Source organism: Xiphias gladius, chromosome 14, assembly GCF_016859285.1.
Source record: "Xiphias gladius isolate SHS-SW01 ecotype Sanya breed wild chromosome 14, ASM1685928v1, whole genome shotgun sequence".
NCBI classification, from domain to species: domain Eukaryota; kingdom Metazoa; phylum Chordata; class Actinopteri; order Istiophoriformes; family Xiphiidae; genus Xiphias; species Xiphias gladius.
This window is the reverse complement of record NC_053413.1, coordinates 1,347,295-1,369,574: the sequence shown is the minus strand read 5'-3', so window position 1 is coordinate 1,369,574 and position 22,280 is coordinate 1,347,295.

Sequence of the window (22,280 nt, the reverse complement as noted above, 5' to 3'; positions counted from 1 at the left end):
TAAAAAAACAACCATTATTTTGGCCTGGTGTTGGTACCAAAAACTCAGAGCAAATATCATGGCAATCTGGTCAGAAGTTGTTGAGACCACATTGTTGGCTAAACATTTCTAAAATAGTCTGTTCTACACCAATCTAAATATACTTTCCTGGGTATGGTCCTCTTGCTGACAATGAATTGCACACCTTCATGTGATTCTCACATGACTGCAATGTCCCCTCAATACTTCTAAAGTGACATCATCTTGTGCGCCACAAACGGGTGTTAGGGAATGCCAGGGAAACCCCTACTCAGGCGCAAAATGTCTATAACTCTTTAAGTACATGTCCTTGAGATTTGGTTGTTGTACATCTTAGGACCTGAACAACTGAAATCAGTCAACATGGACAATCAAATAAACCCTGTTTTACAAAATCAAAGCAGACAATTAGCTTAAAGAAAGCATTTAATCAGTTTTAATTCCTACAAGTCCATAGATATATACACATACTACATAGGCTGAACACCAGGCAGGCACCAGCATTCTGGAAGAGCTATAAAAGTCTGGTGACAGACACTGTAGTTCAACTGATGTAGGAGCTGCAGTAGTCCAGGCAGGAGGTACCAAGCGCCTGGATGAGCACCTGAGCCACGGCCTCTTTCATATGTCATTGAAAGAAAAGGGAAGAAGAGATACAAGTCCAATGTTTTTTATTCATTTATTATCAGAAAGGGGTGACAGTGGTGGATTTCAAAAGCAGCACAAAAGTATCCTGAAGCCAGAGATTTGTTCATGAGGAGGGTTAGTAAGGTAGTGGAGCAGCTGGAAGTTTACTCTAGGATGTCGCTAGGGGGGAGGAGAGAAAAATAAGATGGGGATGAAGGCAGAGGAAGTGGAAGGTAAGGTGAGGGTAGGTGGTAGGTGAGAGTGATTGAGAGTGATCAGCTGAGGGGTGGGGGAATTAATTTCCAATACTGGTAACCTTCTTCTCAAACAGCCTCGCAAACTCCTCTGTGAGTGAGAAGGTGGAGGTGAGGGTTGGATGAGGGCGGAGAAGGTTTCAAAGCATTTCCTAGTATTTTAGACAGAGGTCTGGAATTTGGAATGTAGAAAGCAGAAATACCATTAAATAGAAAGCAAGTGAAAGCAGATAGAAGAGACTGGAAGTTGAGGTTCTCCAAGGTCCTCAGAGAGTTTGCTTTTCCTTTACTTTTCCTCTGCCTTTCTAAAGTCTCTGAGTGTACACTAAGTCAGATAGACAAGTGTCAGATGGAATCATTTGTGCAGGTCTGGAGGCAAGGGCACAGAGAAGGTGCAGAGAGGAGGACAAAGTAGAAAGAGGAGTAGTGGAAGCAGTTTCAGAAGATAGAGAGAAGGGCTTGGGAGGGGAGAGATATGAGAACAGAGGAGGGGAGGTCAGTGGGGGGAAGATAAGAAAATGGCAAGTGGAGACTGTAGGTGGGTATGGTTGTGAGTGGAAACAGGAGAGGAGAACAGAGTAAAATACAAAGTATTGACTGGAGACATTGGGCCCTATTTAATCTCGCAAGCACACTGACACAGAGCAGTTGGTCTTGAGCGCACAGAAAATGGCGCCTCTACAAAGCAGTGAATTAAGGGTCTGAACACTTTTGTAAATGAAATATTTCAGTTTTAGTTTTTTAATAAAAAACTTTTTGCAAAAATTTCTAAAACATTTTTTCACTTTGTTATTATGGATTGTTGAGTGTAGATTGTTGGGCAAATATGACAATTTTATCCATTTAGAATTAAATCTACAAGTGAAGGGATCTGAATGCTTTGTACTGTAGAATGGAGAGTATGGTGATTAATACATACTCTCTCAACCAATCACATCCCTGCTCTCATCACTCTGAAACAGCTCAGCCAATCACATTGACACATGATGACAACAGCTGAACAAATGGAGATAAGCTTTTCCAGGAAATCATGTTGTCTGGATTGTGCAGAGCAGCAGGACCAGAATACTAATGACACAAATATGTAACCAGATAGTAGTCACTAGTACAATCATGATAGAAATGGATAAAAATGAAAAAAGAAAGAAAATGCCTTGGTGAAGCAGTTTATATGACTGCATCAATCATTTCAATTCAATTCATTTCAAATTTATATAGTGCCAAATCACAACATACATTATTGTCTAGGCTCTTTACTGAATAAGATCAAGACCTTACAGTATTATAAAGAAAAACCCAACAGTTCCCAGCATGAGTAAGCATTTGGTGACAGTGGAGAGAAAGATTTAATTTTAACAGGAAAAAACGTCCTACAGAACCGGACTCAGTGTGGTCGACCGTCTACCTCGGCCAATTGGGTCGAGCAGAGAGAAATGGGGGAGAGAGGAGGAAGAGAGGGGAGAGGGGGAGAGAGTAGAGAGAGAGACCAAGAACAGCACTATATACTGTTGTATTCAAGGACTGTGAGACTGGTTGTTATAAAGATAAACATAATGATACTTGTAAGTGCAATAATGTTATTAATAAATAGAGCAGTTATAATAGTAGCACCAATTATTATTAATAATAATAATAATAATAATAATACTAAAACTAAAGCTGCAAGCAGCGTTGTTCAGGCCCTCACACTGTTTATACGTTGGGGGTGCTTATGGGTCATGTTTGCTACAACCAATCCGGAGACCGGTATCGGTACCTCTGAAGTGAGTATTAGGTTTCATGAGTTTGTGAGCATCCCTAGCACCCCAACACCAACTTCCTGTTTCATGGTGAGACATTGAAATTTGCCAAGCCACTAAGGCAATGCTGTTCAATAAAAAGTCACAATTTTCACAGTAAAGCATCATCTTTCTTGAGGATTTCCTGACCACATTTGAAGTGGATGAGATCAACAAGCTAGGAGTACATCACAGTATAAAACACTTAATTTTTCCTTTTACCAGTAGGTGGCGCAATGACTATAACTGAATATTGTAGATGTAGATCTAAAATGTAGATGTCTGTAGAAAACTGCACAAAAATTGCACAGTAAATTCAAAATGCTGACTTCCTGTTGGGTTTCGGGTATGGCTCCTAGAGGTTTTTTTGGTAAATCTTGAGAAATTGCATGTGCCTACTGAATTTTATACATGTTGCCAAAATATACCGCGAGGGCTACTTCGTTTAAATCTTGTAGGGGGGGCTATTGAGCCATTTTGTCACACCCATATGCAAGACCCATAACACATGTACATTTTGACCCCGTGTGATGCAAGTTCCAAGATTCAAGAGCTTTTGAGCACCTTTAGCCCCTCAAAAATGCGATTAATAATAATAATAGCAATAACAAACACAGCAGTTTCAATAGGGTCCTCACACCTCTCGATGTTCCAGCCCTAATAACAGTTTAAGTGGGGTCCTCACACTGGTTGGTGCTTTGGCCCTAATAAATAATAAAATAATAAAATTATTAAATAAATTCCAGCTAATAAAATTCCACCAAGGTTGGATTGTTTCTGAGGGGTATTCCAGTCGGGTATTCCAGAAATCATGGTTGATAATGGTTAAACTAGTCTGGTATAAACCCTGAGCTAGGGGTTGAGTGAACCTATTGTGACAATCATGAGGGTCCTTATATGCTATGTTTGATTTTAATTTGAAAACTTGTTTTCGCATATTTTTCAACTTTTTGTAAAACCAAATGCACCAAATTTTGCACAGAACCTCAGTGTGACACAGCAAACTACTTGCCCAAGTTTTGTGTTAATCGGAAAGACCTATGCAAAGATATTATGTCACTTCCTTTGTATGAGTAAGAGTTTTTTCTGTATAACTTTTGCAATTTTTGGAGTATAAAACACTTCTAATACCTTTTCATCATGAGAGGTGTGGGGATACCCAATGTAAAGTGCCAAAAGCTTATAGTGGATTGTAGGACACGCGATATTAATCATCCTATGACGTAATACATATATACATCGGGCATGAGAGGTTTACGGGCACTCGTCTCAGAGACGATGAAAACAGGTGACAAGTAGAAGGTAGCTCAAGTATGGTAGATAACAGACTGTGATGAGATCCAGGAAGTGGGCAGGGGGAGGATCCAGCGAAGACAGTACTTAAGACACCACTAAAAGATAACGAGTCAGATCTCTCTTGTTACCACTTTGAATGCATATGCTCTATGCTGTAACGGAGGGATCTCCGCACTTTGCAAACTGCGTAATAAAACTGAGTGCACTGTCTACAGTCGTCTCTCTCTGTGTGTTCCTTGCTGCATCAACGTTCACGGGGAGTGGAAATAGTTACCACTCAACAGAGGACATAGAAAATATGTGCAAATTTTGATGCAGATTGCATTTATAGCCTAAGAGTAGTTGGTAAAACAATTTAAGCATATTTCATGATTTTACAACAAAAACGCCACCTCGTGGCTTATTGGTGCCAAATTTTACACAGAGCCTCAGGGGACCATTGGAAACTACTGGACCAAGAATTGTGTCCTTGCAGTGGTTGTTGCTCAGGCCCTAATAATTAACAAAGCAATTTCAATAGGGTCCTTGCACCATTCGTGCCCAGGCCCTAATAAACATGGCAGTTTCAAGAGGGTTCTCCCATCGGTCAGTGCTTGGGCCCTAATAATAATAAACGAAGCAGTTTGAACAGGATCGTTGCACCAGTAGGTGCTTGGACCTAATAAATTACAGCAAAATAGGAGAAATGAATTTGGACTCTTAAACATTAGATCGCTCCCATTTGTATTAGTAAATGATCTAATATCAGATCATCATATTGATTTATTTTGTCCAACTGAAACCTGGCTGTATCAAGATGGATAGGTTGGCTTAAATGAATCCACTCTCCCCAGTCATAATAATACTCACATTCCTCGAGGGACTGTCCGAGGAGCTGGAGTTGCAGCCATTTTCAACTCAAGCCTATTTATCAACCCTAAACCTAAACTTAATTATAACTCATTCTTAGTCTTACACACCCAACCTAGAAAGCATTACAACTTATTCTATTTGTTATAGTGTACCATACTCCTGGCCTGTACTCTGAATTTTTATCTGAATTCTCAGAGTTTTTATCAAGATTATTCCTTAGACTCAAATGGCTTCACTCAGAGTGTAAATAAACCCAAATACTGTTTTAACCACACCCTCGACCTTGTTCTGACTTATGGCACAGAAATTGAACATTTAATAGTCTTTCCACAGAATCCTCTTTTATTGGACCATTATTTAATAACTTTTGAATTCCTATTACTGGACTACACACCATTATGCAAAAATGTATTTACTAGATTTCTATTTGATAGTGCTGAATTTAAAGAAGTAATTCCATCAGCACTTAATTAACTGCCACGTCTCAATATAACAGAGGACTCCTATTAGACAAGCAACAACTAACTTTAATCCCTCCCAAATTGATCATCTTGTTGATAGTGCTGCAGGCTCAGTGAGAATGGCACACAACTCTATTGCACCTCTAAAAAAGAAGACGATAATAAAACAAAAGAGGTTAGCTCCAAGGTTTAACTCCCAAACCCTAATATTAAAGCAAAAAACATGAAAACCAGAAATCGTGCTAGCCTTTCATGATAGTCTTAAAACTTATTGGAAGGCCCTCTGTAATGCCAAAGCAGCCTATAACTCATCTTTAATTGAGGAAAATAAAAATAACCCTAGGTTTCGGTTCAGCACTGCAGCCAGGCTGACAGATTCATAGCTGTATTGATCAATGAATTCCTATAGCTCTCAGTAGTAATGACTTCATGTGATTCTTCAATGATAAAATTCTATCTATTAGAGATAAAACTCATCAGCTCCTGCCCTCAACTGGTACAGATTTATCTTCAAACACAGGAGCCTTAGAAACAAGACCTGATATATATTTAGATGGTTTTTCTCCCATCGCCCTTCATCAACTAACTTAAATGATTTCTTCCTCTAAACAGTCAACCTATCTCTTAGAACCCATCCCAACTATGCTGCTTAAGGAAGTTTTACCCTTAGTTAGCACTTCTTTACTAGATGTAATCAATCTATCTTTATTAACAGACTATGTCCTTTAAAGTAGAAGTAATTAAACCTCTTCTTAGAAAGCCTACTTTTGATCAAGGTGTTTTAGCCAACTATAGACCTATATCTAACCTTCCCTTTCTTTCTATGATCCTTGAGTAAGCTGTTGTCCATAAGTTGTGTGACTTTCTACATAACTATAGTTTATTTGAGGAGTTTTATTCGGGATTTAGAGTGCATCATAGCACAGAGACAGCACTGGTTAAAGTTATAAATGATCTTCTAATTGCACTGGACAAAGGACTTGTCCCTTTACTTGTCTTGTTAGATCTTAGTGCTGCATTTGACACCGTTGACCATCACATGTTATTACAAAGACTGGAATATTCAACTGGCATTAAAGGAATTGCTGTAACCTGGTGTAAGTCCTATTTATAAGATTGATTTCAGGTTGTACATGTCAATGATAAATCTTCCATATACTCAAAAGTTTGTCATGGAGTTCCACAAGGTTCTGTGCTTGGACCGATTCTATTCACTTTATATATGCTTCCTTTGGGCAATATTTTTAGGAAACACTACATAAACTTCCATTGTTATGCAAATGATACCTAATTGTATTTGTCAATGAAGCCTGATGAAACCACTCAGTTAGGCAAAATTCATGCATTTCTTCAGGACATAAGCGCTTGGATGAAATGCAACTTTCTGCTGTTAAACTCAGACAAAACTGAAGTTGTTGTACTTGGCCCCATCACCTCAGAAACACATTATCTAATGATAAAGTTACTCGGGAGGGCTTCCATCCCCACCGTTAGGAATCTTGGAATTATCTTTGATCATGATATTTCCTTCATCTCCTACATAAAACAGACTTCAAGGACTGCCTTTTTCTTTTCTTTTGTAACATTGCAAAAATCAGGCACATCCTGTCTCAAAAAGATGCAGAGAACCTAGTACATGCTTTTGTTAGATCTAGGCTGGATTATTGTAACTCCTTATTATCAGGCTGCCCCAACAAGTCTCTGAATACTTACCAATTTGATTTTTCATTTTTTCCTTTTTAATAAATTTGCGAAAATTTCTAAAATTCTGGTTTTGCTTTGTCTATAGCAGTCTTGTGGGGGTAATGAGTATAGATTGATGAGGAATGTGGAAAAAGTGAAGGGGTCTGAATACTTTCTGAATGCACTGTATAGGATAGGAGATCTTTGGAAAGTTTAGCTGGTAGAGGGTTGAGGAGGCAGGTAGTAGGTAAACAGTCAACAGTGACTAGCTATGCTAATCTAACGTTGCAGGTGATGGAGTTCTTTGTTAGTAGCGTCCCTTGTTTAATCCTGTCGCCAAAGGTGGTGGAGGCACACAGGTTAACACAACTACCAACAGGGCTGTTGAGGCTCAAAAACCATTTTGCAGCCAGGAGGGGTGACTGCAGACCATGTGACACAACTGGTTCCTTTCTCTTGTGAACCTTTCCATGACGGCGAACAGGGATAAACTATGCACCACCTGTTAAAAATTCTATGCTAGTGCTAACAGTAACAGGCGGACTATCAACCCTGTGGCTAATGCTATCTGGTATGCTTGGCACATCTAAGGTAACGGTAGGAGAGCGGAGCTGTTCTAACTGACAGACACAACTCTCTAGCAGAGACACCCTACCTGCAAAAGTGGAACAGCTGACACGCATTTGTAACATAGTTAGCAAGGTAGCGTTAGCTGTGTGTTATTAAAGGTTATACTGGTAGGATAGGCTTGGAACTAAGGTAAGAGCACAGCAACAGGCTACCCGCTAACACTAAGCTTGTTTCGAAGTAGAAAGAAGCAAGTCCTAAATGATATAAGTTAGCACACAGTGAGTAGCAGAAGATAACTAACATTTTTAAGGACCAGTGTGTATGATTTAGACAGACATTAGGCAGACATGGAATATAATATTCATAATTATGTTTTCTTTACTGTATAATCACCTGAAACTAAAAACTGTTGTGTTTTCATTACCTTACAATGAGGCCTTCATATCTACATAGGAAGCCAGTCCCCTTCTACAGTGTCCGCTATGATGCACTGCAGCTAACTCTAGAGAGGGCTGCTTGGAAAGGGAAGGGGGAAGGGGAGGGGTATTCAGTTGGTTGTAAATCTGCAATCTCACTGCCACTAAATCCTACACACTCATCCTTTACGAGTAGAGATTGAAGAGAATGGAGAGTTTAAGCAGAAAGGAGCAGGAAAAAGAACAGACAGCAGCTGTCAGTGTCACAGAAAATCACGTGTGTCACACGAACGACGACAGGTCAAAACGACAATGAGAATGGTGAAAAGGAGAGAAGGAGATGAGACAAGACTATCTCTCTCAGTGATGGCCCAACATAGGCAAATTATGCTTCCATTAGAAAACTATTTCTTTGGTCTTGTGGATCATCCAAATGATTCCTCTCACTAGGCCTTAATGCTGTCCATGGATGCGTCTTTTGAACTGCCTGCCTTTGCAAATGATGATAGTGGATTGATAAAGTTTACTATTTCCCTCAGGGTGAAATAGTGAGTTGTCCTGCTTGAAATATTGACACCCCTGAATTTTAAGTACAGAATTTAGAATATTTTCAGAAATAAATGGAAATTAACCAATTTTGTATAATCAGAATATTTAATAAAATGTCCAAAGTTACTTATCAACAATAACAACAAAATGCTTTCATATAGTGAAATAAAAAAATACAGACATAAAATGTATGCTTGACACAATTATTGGCACCCTTTTAATGAATTTAAATTAGTTCCTCAAACAAAATAAAAAAACAAAAACAAAACTCACCTGTGCTTAGCTTCAGTGTTCACATGACTTGAATTAACCAGTGAATTGTTTGCAGTTTCTTTCTTGGTGAAGACAAACTGTCAGGGAGCATCCGAAATGCTCTTATCAAAAAACATAATTCCAGAAGCTACAAGGCAATCGCCAAAGATCTTGACATCCCTGTTTCAACAGTTCGTAATGTTATCAAGAAGTTTCACAGTCATAAAACTGTTAAGATGCTTCCAGGACGTGGTGCTGAGAAGAAACTCTGCAAAGACAAGTCTACGAAAAAGGTCAATGCCGATTGTGGAAAAAGTTAGCACACAAGATATCTAAAGAGCTTCAGAATAGTTACCTCAGTATTTTTTGTAATTTATTTCTGTTCTTTCCTTTCTGTTCTCTGGGGCTTAGATATTGTTTTAAACTCTATACCAATACAGTATGGAGTTTAAGTGTATGTTGGTGTGAATGCAGTATGTGTAATTTGAGGTAGTACAGGACAGTTACTGCTGACCTACATTATGCTCCAGTCTGTCCAAGCAAATTGTCAAGCCAATCAAAGATCAAATAAAACCACTGGTGAATTTTCAATAGGACTTGCAGAATCACAGCCATCAGCATTAGTCACGCAATCATACAAACACAATAGACAACATAGTTGACTTATCTTTTCAGCCTGTGGCACCCTGATGAATATTGTTTGGATAAAACGGCTCCTTTCTGTCTTATACAAAGCAACTTTTTTTGTGATTATTTTCCAGACTCTCTCATCAGTGGAGCAGGCCTTTATTTTGTTGTATTTGTTGTTGTGGTACTTTCAGGAAATGGGCTCTCTCAGTATCTGATGGAAGCTTCTAAGGTGGTTACATTATGTTTACTGCCTAGCATGAGTACCTTTATCACAGCCCGACACTTAACCCTAGGTAGAGGCAGAAAAAACTGGAAAGAGGGATGAAAGACAGCATAAAGGGTCCAGTAAATAGGCAGGGAGAAAGAAAGAAAGAAAGAAAGACCAAACTACTTCACAACACCTGAGCAGAATCTCCCCATTTACACTATGGTTGTCCCCTGAGTTAATGAATCAGTTGAGAAGACCTCAACTTGACTTGCATTTTGTGAGTCGAATCGCTGCATGCGTTTTTTAGCTGTATCATTGTACTCAAAGCAATGCCAGTGCAACAGTGTGGAAAGCTCTAAACTTTGCAAACCAGCACTCCAGTTTGTAAAGTTTACAAACTGGAGAAAAAATCTGATGTAGAGTAATATTTCTCATTTTGTACTAAGGAAAACAATAATGTTAAGTGTTTATGAAAATGAAAAATATATATAAGATAAGCATGATCCAATGAACCATAAACACATGAGACAACAACCCCATCCCCCCTCTGGATTAAGTGAAGTCATTTCTCAACCCTCCCCCAGACTTTCTGTAAAGGCAGCAGTTAACATTTCCAAGACAAAAGACAGGCTATATGTGTGAATGTACACACAGTCATACAATGTCAAATATTTCCCTGACTTTTGAATAAGATGATGCATTTTTTGCGTTAGACATTTAAACCAGCCATCCCAATTTTGACAGAGTAGCCAGTCACAGTCTGAAGCAACCATTCAACAGCACAGTACCTGTCAGAGAAAACCAACAGCATAGTCAAATACAGTAAAACACACAATCACAGCAATAGGGTGTCTATAAAATAAACAAAGTTTACTTTTTGCATGTATCCTCAACATTTTTAATGGCTTGTGCTTTTATTTCTTGGTAAACTGGTGATTGTTTCACAGCGACCATCAAGCTCTGCTGTGAGAAGAAGAAGCAGTCGTTTATTATTCAGTGACCTGTGATGCAAAACCATATTATAACATAACATAGTTATGTTAAACCACAATCACAAGACATTTCTGTGCTTCAAAGTGTAGGCTACTTGAGGTGTGGCTACATTCAGTTCTCTTCAGCATGTCATCTGCTGTGTTGGGCAGTCACTGGACATTTAAAATCTGCACTGAAGTGTACTGTACAATCAATGCAGCATGATTTGACATCACAATGATTAATGGTTATCATCCTTCATAAACAGCCTACAAAGGCAAGGGGAGGCAGCTTTATTTACAGTATATAGCACATTTCAAACAAAGAAGTAATTCATAGTGCTTTACATAGGCAAAGAAAGGTATTAGAACATCATAACAACAATAGTGTAAAAAAACAAAATAAAAACAGGGCTGACAAAAATCACTGGACCCTTTTTTTGCAAATCTGTCCAAGGAATAAATGTGTTTACTTTCATTAAGTCATTTAAAGTTTCTATCCTTCCATGTAGACCAACCTAAGGGAGCACTTTGGAGTTTTCTTGTAAAGAAACCAAAGCTATGTTTACATTCATACACTCACCAAAACACATTGTTTGTATTCTTGAGGTTGAACAAATGTGTCAAGTGCATTTCCATCATCATAAAAGATATGTAGAGTGTTTTAAATGTAGCATTGTTTACATACATTTTTACTCTTGATCAGTGGAATAGTGTTAAACAATTGGTAGACTGTGTACCGCATTACTTGCACACACGTGCATCCGACTCAAAAAAAAGAAAAAAGAAAAAGAAAAAACTTGCTCCGAAGCACTAATACAGGTCTAAAACTCTACAGGGAACCTTTCATGGTGAGTTCTGAAGGGAGATCCAAGGATTGTTCCATAAAGTGGTATGTTTTTAATTACTATGGGTTTATTTAGAATTGTCCTCACTTTTTACACACTGTTGTTATATTTCTTTTATTAAAAACTTTAGATTTATAAATCTTTGTCTGTATAGAAAGAGGTTTTTGTCAATGTCTGGGGGTGGTAGAGGCAGGAACATCAGGTACTGGCTGGTTGTCAGCTGGGATGACAGCCTCAGGAACAGACAAGGTGTCAGCTGGGACCACCGACTGAGGACCAGATTTCGGTACAGACAGTTGGTGGGGACGGGCAACTCATGAGGAGGTGGGGCATCGGTGGGGACAACTCACCCAGACCCAGGGTCTGGGTCAATGGGCCGTGGAGTGGACCAACATCTTTGGGGCTGACGTTTCTGTCTAGGAGCTCCAACCCCTCGATACCTCCTGGAAATAGCAAGGTACCCAGTAAAGGTGACTGCTGAAGGTCTTCAAGGGCAATATCAGACAGGAGGCCACCCGGTGCGGGGGCAAGATCATACAGCAGGCTAGCCAACTTGGAAGCAGACTGGAGGCTAGCAGGCTGGTGGCTAGCAGGTCTGATGCTAACTAGGAAACAGACTGGAAGTCGGCAGAGGGTGGTGATTCCAGAGCTGGTAGCAGGCGAACAAACCCAAGTCTAACCATCTGTGGTATAGGACAGGGTTCAGCTCACTTGCATTCAGATAGGTGACCTGTATTCTTCCAGCGATCTTCTCTGGAAGAATACAGGGAGGCCTGCAAGAACACCAAGTCCTACAGACTCAGCCACTGCTTCCGCCATGCTCTGCGTGTTCATCAGCCACGGGTTTGAAGACACAGTCCTTTCTATAAGGTTCTGAACACATAGCTTGTGTTTCAGGTCTGTGGAATTCAAAGCTATGCCTAACAGATTGTTCAAAGCACATGAAAACAGGTAAAACTAATAGGAACACATGAACGCAGGAATGACAGAGAGACAAACTGAGAATGACTGTGAGCAGAGGGCAGGTCTGTATAATCCATGGCTGACTGCAGATGACAAAAAGGTGAGGTGCGTGTGGCAGTCAGGGCTGGGTGATTAGCAGAGTGAGAACAGGTGTGTAGATGGGCTGGGGAAGTCAGCTTACTGTACTGGAAGAAAAAAAGACAGGAGGGAAGTGACAGAAGTGAACAAGTGATAGAAATAGAAGCAAATCAAGAGTTTACATTGGTGTTGCCTTCAACCACTCACAAAAGCTCTAGGCAAGTAAAGGAATGAAGTTTGATACTGAACTTGCTACATGCCTTCTATACTGGTAAGTAAACGGGGCAGCTATGGCTCAGGAGGTAAAGTGGGTCATCGAGTAACTGGAAAGTCGATGGCTTGATCCCCTGCTCCTCCGGTCTGCATGTCAAAGTGTCCTTAGGCAAGATACTGAACCCCAAAGTTTGGATGTATCATTATGTGTGTGTGTGTGTGTGTATGTATAGAAAGGCGCTGTATGAATGGGTGAATGTTGCATGTAGTGTAAAGCACTCTGAGTGGTCAATAAGACTAGAAAGGCGCTATATAAGTGCAGTCCATTTACCATTTAAAGAGCTGGTAATGTTAACATTGCCATAGCAAAAACTTACATATAGTACCTTTTAAAGAATGTTTCACCTCTGATCATAGCCAGCATAACTGATGGGTGAAGGTATTGTGTAATCAGAGGTGTCCGCTGTTGTGCTCTGTTGCATCAGTAATATCACTGTGTAACGCCATGGAGTTACACTCCTTCATCTCTGCAGCAAGGTGAGAAGTTAAACCACTTGATATCAGCAAAACTAGCAAAACTAAGATTTTTACCTTGTTTAACAGACTGTGAAACCAAAGACCATCAAGTTCATAAAACACAAGTCAAATACCTTTCACAAGCTTTGTGTAAGTGTTCCAACAAGTCTAAATATTCTTATAGAACCTATGCTTCTCACTTTATTGAAATATGAAAACTGAACACAATTATTCACATAAATCAATTACAAACATGAAGTACCTCTAGATGACAACTGCCACAGAACCGAGTACCTACTAGTTTATCTCTTTACCAACTAACAAGCTTAGGCCTAAGTGAGTCAGCTGAGAGAGAAGGAGCTAGGCTAACCTGAAGGACAGATTTAGAGGAACTTCTGTCACACTAAATTATTGGCCACTGGCATTGCAGGAACCCTGCATTACTCATAATGTGTTGTGTGTATTGCCAATTGCAGGTCACGACTACCACTGCCTCTAGGATACAAGACATACTGGAACTCAGTTGCCAGTCAAGACTTCCGACTTACTCAAACCCTTCTTCACCACTCAGCTCCTGCTTTCTGTTAATTCTCTTCTTCTTTTTTCTTTTGTGCTCTGTGACCAATCTTTATGATCCTACATCTTCTTAATTTTTCTTCACAGTTACATATTTTAAATTTAACCCCCGTTCTCTTTACTCTTCTCCTCTGGGCTTTTCTTCACTTAATCGTCTTCCACATTTTTCTCATTTCATCTTCTCTTCGACTCTTATCCACCTCATTCTACATTGTCCCCTTTTTCATTCCTCCTTTTCATTGCCCTCTCTCTTCACTTCTCCTCCTCCTTCTCTTTCTTCCCAATGCTTTTCATATTTTCCCCTCAGGAGCAAAAGCAAAAATCATTTCCCCTATTTCCTTTGCCCAGGATGGGAGGTATGAGGGAAACTGTGTGGCACTGCCACCCACCTCTTTCTGCCAGTCCACCCACCCACTCTGTTCAGCTCATCCTACTCATCATTGTTGTAATCGCTCTCTTTTTGCCTGTCTCTCTCTTAGTCTCTCTCTCAGATCAATTGTAAACAGCAGTCATTATGCTTAGCCTCTGTTTGCCTCATCAGAGAGTGAAGTGGGCTGAAGGAGCACATAACAGCACAGTGTAAATGTGTAAATTCTGTAAGGGTGTGTATGTGTAGTAAAGACTGGTACCTATTAGTAGTGCTGATGTTCGATAAGTCGTCATGTTCAGAAACAATCATGGTGGGTAATAAGGACTGGGAGAAAATGACACTGCTCAGAGTCAAGGATCATTTTATCAGAGTTACAAATGTCTAAAATTATTCCCTGAATGATGCTAATGTTTTTAGAACCAAAGATAATTACATGTCATGATCCAGTGGTGATGTGTGTGATAATGTAAACAGTGATTTAGGCTACATTCAGTTTTTCAGAGAAACACCATGCCATTAAGACCTGCAGGTTTGCAATCAAAACAGAAACTAGAGCCCATACATGATTACTTTGCCTGCTCTGGTTGAAGATGTGTAAACTAGCTACTTTAATTTCAGCATAGAAGTCCATCGTTTACCTTTGAGAACAGTTTATGTACATAAATGATCTAGGCTGAAAGGTCCATTTATTAACTGTTAAAGCTTTCAGCTGCATCTCACAATCATCATCAGTGGAATGTTGGTCAAATGACAAATGAAGTTATTAGAATTTAGGTCAGTGGTTCCAAAAGTGGGGTTGGTGGCATCCTGGAATGCCATGAGGACAGGCCAAGGGTGACACTAGATTTGTTGAGCTCCAAAGATGGCAAGGTAGGTCTATTAGTCAGTTGGTCCACCACTTCTCAACAACTGTTAGATGGTGATCTCCTGACTTTTCCTTTGCTGTCACCATGTGGTTGACATTTGTGGTTTTGAGTGAAATGTCTCAATAACTGTTCCCCTTCTAAATGAATTCTAATAACTTTGGGAAATTGTTATCTTTTCATCTAGCGCCATCATCAGGTCAAAATTTCACTTTGTCCAATAATTTTGTTTATGACCAAATAAATGCAAAACTAATTGTATTCCCATCAGCCTCAGCCATACTTTATCTTTACTACTAATTAGCAAATATTACCATGCTAACACGCTGAAATACTCTTATCAAGCACTTTATTAGGAACGCCTGTATACCTGCTTATTCAGGCAATTATTCAACCAGCCAATCATGCTGCAGCAGTACATTGCATAAAATCATGCACATACAGGTCAGGAGCTTCAGGTAATGTTTATATCAAACATCAGAATGGGGAAAAAATATGATCTCAGTTACGTTGACCATGGCATGATTGTTGGTGCCAGATGGGCTGGTTTGATTATTTCTGAAAATGCTGATCTCCTAGGATTTTCAGGCACAACAGTCTCTAGAGTCTATTCAGAATGGTGCGAAAAACAAAAAACATCCAGTATGCAGCAGTTCAGCAGACAGAGAATGGTCAGACTGGTTGGAGCTAATAGAAGGCTACAGTAACTCAGCTGAACACTCTTTTCAACTGTGGTGGGCAGAAAAGCATCAGAAAAAGCACAACACATCCAACCTTGAGGCAGAAGTACTGCAACAGCAGAAGACCATGCCAAGTTCCACTCCTGTCAGCCAAGAACAGAAATCTGGGGATGCAGCGGGTAGAGTGGGCACAGGTTCACCAAAGCTGGACAGTTCAAGGCTCAACCCTGCCATGTGTAAAGAGTCCAGACTGATGGTGGTGTAATGGTTTGGGGAATTTTTTGGCACACTTTGGGCCTCTTAATACCAATCAACCGTGATTTGAATGCTATAGCCTATCTGAGTATTGTTGCTGACCATGTACATTCCTTTATGACCACAATTTGCCGATCTTCTAATGGCAACTTCCAGCATAATAATCCACCATGTAACAAAGCAAAAGTCATCTCAAACTGGTTTTATGAACATGACAATGAGGTCAGTGTACTTCATTGGCCTCCCCAGTCACCAGATCTGAATCAAATCATTGGCAGCATGAATGTGCAGATGACAAATCTGCAGATATTATATGATATATATCAACATGGACCAGAATCTTGGAATGTAATGGAATGTTTTCAACATCTTGTGGAATCCAGGCAACAAAGAATTGATCCTCTGTTTAGAGCAAACGGAGGCTCTACTCCAGTATTTGTATGGTGTTTCTATTAAAGTGCTTGTTGAATGCATGGTAAACATTATACCTGATTAACATCAGAATGTTAAAATTATCATCATAGGTATGTTAACATACTGATGTTAACATTTAGCTCGCATCACTGTTTTGTTATATTGTGTGTTTTACTAACAGTTCACCAGATTAAAAATACAAAGTTAGCATAACAATACTGTTAGAAATAACAACTCTCAGAGCAGACGATGCACTGCAAATAGACCTCAAAGAAGTCCTGATCTCAATGCAGTCTGAGAGAATATGTAAGTAAAATAGCATGAAGCATAAAGGTTTATAATTTATTGCATTTGTGTGTGTTGCACCTCTGTATGCTTCTGTACCTTTGTTAAAAATACCACACACTGGCTGTGCATACATTCTTAGCCCATGCCTGGAAAGGGGCACCCAGAGATGTGATCTTGGCCTAGTGACCCGATGCATGTCTTTTCTTAGGGAGAGGTTGCCATAAAGGGTGCTGTTGTCCACCTAAACTCTTTCTAAGGCTTGGCAATTTGCCACTGGATGGTTATCTTGTATAAGCAGTAGAGGGCTAATCATGTAATTTTGTCTTTGTTGGAATACTATAAAAGCTGAAATCTGGTAACCCTTAGAGGAGGCATATTTTTCTGATTTCTGACCCCTATTAGGTAATGTACTCTATATAAATATTGCAATTTATGTTTGTATTTATTTATTCTTCAATTCATAAGTGTTTTGTGTATTATTTCCAGAGGCAATGTTTAATAACACAATTAACACAATTTCTGCCACAACAGCCAAACTTTTTCACACAATTTCCCATGTAACTACATCAATGCAGCTGTAAAACAACCAGTTTCTGTTGACAGTGCACTTTCTCATACCCTGATGGTTGTCTGAAGCCTCTGTCTGCTCAAAGCACTGACTCCATAACTCCAAGAACTGTTTTCTCTGCAGAGGGCTTCAACACAACATGTTGCAGTATTGATGAGCAGAATGGCTGTTTAGCGATCCATGTCCTCCAGCTGTAGCAGCATTCTAGTGGACATAAGCCAAATACAACATTAAGTAGGTTGACATAGGGACACTCAGAGCTTATGGACCAAAAAAAGGAAGCCAAAAAACAGACCAGCTATCAGCACATCAGAGAGATGTATGACCAATCCATAGGTCAAAAGGACACAAAGCAAATGGGATTAAACAAACAAAAACTTCCACTGAGTTCAAATCACCACAATAGAGCCCATCTTCGATCAATATTTGACTGTTACTTCTCAACAAAGATGGTAACATGAAAGGACTGTAATTATCACTAAGGTGTGAAACCCCTTTTTCATGATATGAATCCAGTGGAATCAAACACACGGACTTTGCAGTCCTCCCCCACTCCCTCTTCACCTCCTTAGGGGTGCAAATCTTGACTGAAACGAGCATTTTCCTCCTTGGAACACATCTAAAATACTGGGATAAATTGTCAAACTATTCTGCAACTTAGTTAATGTTATTCTTGTTATTATTCTTTCCAGGTAATTTGATGCAATTCTCAAGTTTCTACGCCTTCGGAAAGCTGAAGTGTGTGTTGCTAGATCTGAGCCATTTTCTCCTATGTAACCATACCGCCATCTAGTGACTATGTCTAATTGAGCATCTTCCATACAAGCGAATAGGCATCTGACAATACATTTCTTATTTTTAATCTATGTTTATTATTATTGATCTGCTCATTACTGATGAGTCATTTGTCAACTGCCTATGGAGCAATCATCAGCAGTGCCAAAGAAAGAGTCTTCTGGCAGACTTCCAGACACTTAAACAGCATAGAAACCTTGGCAGAATCCATAGCCTAGGCAACCCATGACACCTCAGGGAGGATCCACCTGGAGTCTGCCGTGAAAGGTTACCAACTGCAACTATCACCTGCTTTGGGTACCAGACAATAATCTCCAGACCGTCGACTAAAGAAGGCAAAACCATCTTTTCTTTTCTGATGACTGGGTTTAAGTTGAAACACTGGTAACATCGTCTAGCCCGTAAGATTCATTTATAGACATCCTAGGATCTGTACAGCAATATAGCCATACCATCCATAGCCTAAATATATTCTCTACCACCATTGCCAAATTTATGTCATTACTCACTTGTCAGCTATTGATTAACATTGTTCTTTTGTTCTATGTTGCATCTTAATTATCAGTCATTGCATTTATCCTGTGTTAGTAGACTGGACTGTCTCTAGAAGCCGCAGACACTTGCTGTGGACATTGCGGGTCAGGGTTTGAATTACATTGTGGCTTTCAAGGGGTCTCTTTTCTTAAGGGGGTGGGGCTGATTGGACCATATAGCTGAAAATACAGAAGAAGCTTATTCCATGATCACATCAGACCTGGAGGCAATACATATGTAATAAAAACAGAACAACAGACTGATTTAGGAGGGGGAGAGAGAAACACAGAGAGAGATTTGATTTTATATATTACAAGGAAAAATAAAAAGTTCAGTAGGTCTACTTAGTGAGGCATTTCTAGTTTCATAACTAATTTGTTTCATAATTTATTTTTTCACTGCGTGGAAAAATCGCTGTGGGAGGCTGTTGATGAGATGAGAGAGAAGCTGCTGAACTGATATGCACTGAGATGCTTCTCCAGCCAGTCACCTCGAAATCACTGACAATAAATCAATGCACAATAGTTATGCATAGGGACAGGCAGATGAAAGTGTGTATGTGGAAATTATTATTTAGGACTGTGAGAAAAATATTTTAATATTTATGTTTAAAGTTTCATGGGACATATAAACCTTTCAACCCCTGCCTGTTATTTTTTCCTTCTTTGGGGTGTTCATGTCTTAATTGGGGGGTCTAACCCCCCGCTGTTTGAGTAACAGTCAGAGCACCATAATATGTATGTACATACTGTATTGGTGTATTTATGAGTTGTGATGTTTCGCTTCAGTACATGACAGATTGTTGTCGACGTTAACTATCCATAAAACTTTTATCTGCCACACCTTACGATGAAAAAAGTGTCTAGGCTGCTAAAAAAAAAACAATAGTGGAGTGATTATTTACATCCTGTGGTGGCTTTTTCCTTGATCCATTTGAGGTTATATATTTGCTAGTGACTGATGACCATCTGATGATTGAGATATGGTCAAACGCCACTGAACACTCCAAAAACTTTACAAAGTACAATTGACCGGTACACAAGGGATCCTGGGACACTGAAGGCTGCCAAGGATAGAGTGCTTGTTTGAGAGTTAGAGAAGCCTTTAAAATGTCCTCTATTGAGCACAGCCAAAAACCGAGACTAGTGATGTCTTCAGTTTCTACTCATCAACTTGTACAGTCAACTATTTCCAAATTCATCACCAGGAGGTTGTGTCTAAGTGGAAAATACCAGTGGTAAAGTCAGGTATGTTCACAGGTAAGAGTGAAACAACAAATTATGTTGTTTCATATCAACACACATTTGACATTGCCAAAAGTGTGGGTACCCTTACACCTCAATGAAACAGTGCTTATTCTTCCTGAATTTTTTTTTAAATTAAAAGCTCTCTTGTATGCCTTTGGTTTCCAATATAATAAAAAAAGAAGTTGTGACAAGAGCTGAATTCTTGTTTATTCTACAAAGCTCTTCTAAAATGGCCTGGACAAAAGTACTGATACCCCTTAGAGTTGGTGATAAGTAAGTGGATTGTAGTGATAGTTCCAGCAGACTATTGTCTTCAATTAGTATGACAGGTGTCTTCAATCTTACAATCAGTCATCAGACAATTTAAATGGAGAAAAGCACTCAAGTGAATTGAGGATGAATTGCAACGTCTAGAGGACCTTGACCTTGATCATCGATAAGGTGGATGAACCCACTCCATGGGTTTTTTCCAATCAGTCCTGTTCCTAAGCCAACGACCCAGAAGCAGTGCACATTTGTGTGGACATGAGAATACCAAATCAGGCCACTGAACAAGAGAGACATCTCACACCTACAGCAGATGAAGTGATACAATCACTCAATGGACCAGGCTTCTTCTCAAAGCTGGATTTAAACAGTGGGTATCATTTTGGTGTTCATCTGAACGAGGGCTGCCCATGATCAAGCTCTAAAACCTGACTTTCAAAAAGGTCAAGTGCTCATATGCACAAACCACTCTGGGCTTCTTCGTGTACACATTATCCGATGGGGGATTCTCTCCTGATCCAAAGAAGGTTCAGGCACTTCATGATGCTGCTGCCCCAATCACTGTCTCTGAGGTCAGCAGTCTTCTTGGGATGGCAAGTTACAGTGCTCCTTTTATCAAAGAATTTGCTACAATAACTCAACCTTTGAGAGAACTTACAAAAAAGACTGCCCATTGTAATTGGACAGAAGAAAACGTATTCACACAAAGAAATGGCCCAAATTAGCCCGCTAGAGTGATAAACTATGCAAGTACTCCAGAGTCCCCATTGAACAAAAGTACTCAAAAACAGAACGTGAAGCTTTTCTGTGCAGGGCTGTGAACATTTTCACATATACCTTCACAGACCCTTGATCTTTTACACCTTTATCAGTGATCATAAACCTTTGGCATGGATTTTCAACAACTCCAAATTCAAGCTGCTCGCTCATGTAGAATGCAAGAGTCTACATCCGCAGCCTTGCAACTACGCAGTCTGCTACAAGACTGGTAAAGACAGCCCAGCAGACTAAACATCATGTCACCCTACACAAGTATTACATATTTCTCAGGACGCTTCAAACTGAAAGACAACCTGAAGAATATGTGATCTTTGTTACTGTAAATGACTTCCCTAAAGCAATGATACTATCTGATATTCAGGATGCAACAAAAGCTAACCCCACTTTATGTAAAGTCATTCAACTCATCAAAAAAGGCTCCTGAGGGTCACTGTCTGAAAAGCAGGATTTTGCTGATGGCGTTTGACGTTGCTGCCCTAATGTCATTCAAGAAAACAAGGATGAACTGTGACCGCTACTGATAACACTGTTCTACGCTGCACAAGGATTATTGTCCCTCATTCTTTACAAATCAAGGCCATATCACTTGCATATGAAGGCCACCAAGGGATGATCAAAACTAAAAAGTTGATCAGAGAGAAAGTCTGGATTCCTGGCATTGACAGACAAGAAGAATCCATGATAGCCGGCTGCATCGCATGCCAGGTTGTTGTGCCCAGTCACACACAAGAACTTCTCTGCATGTCTGAGCTGCCATCATCACCATGGGAATAAGTTGTTATGGATTTCTGTGGTCCATTTCCCTCTGGTGGTTACCTCTTGGTGGTCACATATGAATACTCCAGGTATTCAGAGGTACAGATTCAACAGTCCACATCAGCCAGTGCTAAAATTTCCAAAACTCGACAAAAAAATCCTCTACATTGGGAATTCCAATTGAGGTAAAAACAAAGGCCCTCCATTCCAAAGCTCAGAATATTCAGACTTCTCAACATACTTGGGTTTTAGACAGAAAAATAACTCAGCTGTGGCCTCAGGCTGATGAAAGGACTGTACGTGCATGTTAAAGGATGGAAACAGACTCCTGCTGATGGCCCCACAGAATCAAGCTGCCTGAATCCCCTCTTCACTTTCAATCTCTAAGCTATTGCAAATCTGCAACAAGCAGATCCAGCAGCAAAGACCTAGATGAAACAAAATGCTGATAGGATGCGCAATATCACTCCTTTGAATCTAAAGGTGGGCACAATGGTTCTGGGTCATCCAAAGAAGGAAGGGAAGCTATGCCCTTCCTATAACCCCTGCCTGTACAAGGTAATTGCTGCCAAAGGCTCCATCGTGACAGCCAAATTCAACAACCATGTCATCACCAGAAATTCATCCCAATTCAAGACCAAAAGTCCAAAGTCATGGGTGGTGGACAAGATTCCGTGGACTGGACTGAAATCCCTCCTTAAAAA